Here is a 2,297-nt window from a genome sequence, read left to right as displayed (position 1 = left end):
TGACGAAAGTTCGCTTTGACGTAGGTTTCATCGTCCATTACCAGGCAATGCGGCTTCGTCATCATTTCGGTGTACAGCTTCCGGGCTCGCGTCTTCCCCACCATGTTTTGCCTTTCGTCGCGGTTAGGAGCCTTCTGAACCTTGTATGTACGCAGGCCCTCCCGCTGCTTGGTCCGCTGGACGAATGAACTTGACAAATTCAGCTTATTGGCGACATCCCGGACCGAACTTCTCGGATCACGTCTAAATTGCTTAACTACGCGCTTGTGATCTTTTTCACTGACGGAGCATCCATTTTTGCCGTTCTTCACCTTCCGGTCGATGGTTAGGTTCTCGAAGCATCGTTTTAGTACTCTGCTGACCGTGGATTGGACGATTCCCAGCATCTTACCGATGTCCCGAAGTGATTCTCCGGATTCTCGAAATGAGTGCGCAGGATTAATTCACGACGCTCTTTTTCGTTCGACGACATTTTTCCAAATTTACGAAAAATTGACAGTGAAGCATGGCCAACGTGATCTATACACTCTTATCTGATTATAAGCGAAAGCTGAAGATATAATTCCTAAAAATTAAATCTCTACAGCGTTTTTTCCGTGATGCAATTTGATGTGACACACCCTTTATTAAAAAACATAACAAAAAGGAATAAGTTTCATATATCTTTTATTTTCATTGATATTTTTCCTCGAGCATATGGTTTCATCACTCAGACGTTTTGTTATTATGGATTTATTGGGGGCAATGTTTGTTCACTTAATCAACGATTTATCAAGGAAAGTTTTAAATCTATATATACGTATTTCCAATACAGTAGTTGTTTTGAATTGCTCATTTTCGTTCAATATGTGAAGACCCTTTTCGTGCCGTGTTGATATATTCAAAACAGTCATCTAGCATCCCTGGATATGAGTTCAATGTTTACATTTGGTTGTGTTGTTTGGAAGAGGCCCATTTGAAAATCTGTAAAATCTTGCAATTACTGAATTGAATTTGAATGGTTGCAGTTGAAAACATACATTGCTTATGCAATACTAGTTTAGTCGTGAAACCATTTTTGAAGATAAAGGCGGAGCAGAACCGATGCTTTCAATCAACAAGGTGAACAAACACATCAAACAAACAAGACAAACTAGATTCGACTGATTCATTGACGAGCGCGGCCAAACGGTCGTCAAACCAGACGAGCTACTCGTCTGTTTTTAGTCGAGCTCGGCTTCTGGAATATCAAAACAAACGAGACAAGCGCTCGTCTGCTCGTCTCGTTTTCTGGAATAGGGGCCATAGTTATGTGTAGCCATAAGGATGTGTTTGCAGGATATATCTAATAAAGATGTTTTCTTAACAATTTTTTAGCAATGAAGGAACATACGACATATGCAACTCGTTCAAGTCCTTCACCACTAGAGCATGATTTCCAATACAAAAATTGGTATCGATTACGACTTATGGAGCTCGGTTGGAAGTCATAATGGTTTTATGATTCATTGCAAAATTGATGATAATATTCAAAAAAATACTTCCATTGTATCCATCACCAAGTACTGTGTGCAAAACTATTGAAATCCGTCAATATAGTAAGTGGAAATTGTTAACTACGTATAAAAAGCAGTTTGCAGAAACGCAAATTCAGGGCAAGAGAATTGTGGATCAAATATCGGATTACACCCCGAGGTGCCAAGTTTTTTTTTACAGAACTAATGACAACTGCCAATAAATCATACCCTCCCTCAAAAGTGGGTGCATGATCTCGTTTTTCATTGTGTCATCAAAGCGAATTAAAATGAATTAAATTTGAAACATTAAGGAAAAAACTGAAAACACAATTTAGGAGACGAGATTTAAAGCAATTCGAAAATATTGCGACTAAATCGGCAGACTAAAACACATGAATACGATCGTTATGCAGATTAAATTTCTTTGTTACAAAATGAGATATCTTCTATGAAGATATTTCAAAAATAATATAATTCATAATATTCATTCATGTCATTTCCATTCAATGATGGGATGAACATTTAAGAAATGTCAATGAAATTAAAAAGCATTGATTGAAAATGAAATCTTCAATTTTCATGGCGATATATTTTCAAAATCAAAAGAGATGAAGCGCTTGATTTTAAAAGTGTTTCAATTTCGAAAATATATTTACTGTACTTATTGGAATTTACTTTGCGAGGAAATGTGTTGTTAATAACATTCTTCGGATATACTTAGACCCGAAAACAATATTTTCTACTATGAATACAATCGAAACAAAACATCGCTCTCATTTGACTGATTACTATTTGGCAGCC

The sequence above is a fragment of the Toxorhynchites rutilus genome, chromosome 2, assembly GCF_029784135.1.
Source record: "Toxorhynchites rutilus septentrionalis strain SRP chromosome 2, ASM2978413v1, whole genome shotgun sequence".
NCBI classification, from domain to species: Eukaryota; Metazoa; Arthropoda; class Insecta; order Diptera; family Culicidae; genus Toxorhynchites; species Toxorhynchites rutilus.
The sequence above is the reverse complement of the archived record's forward strand: the minus strand, read 5'-3'. Positions refer to the sequence as shown.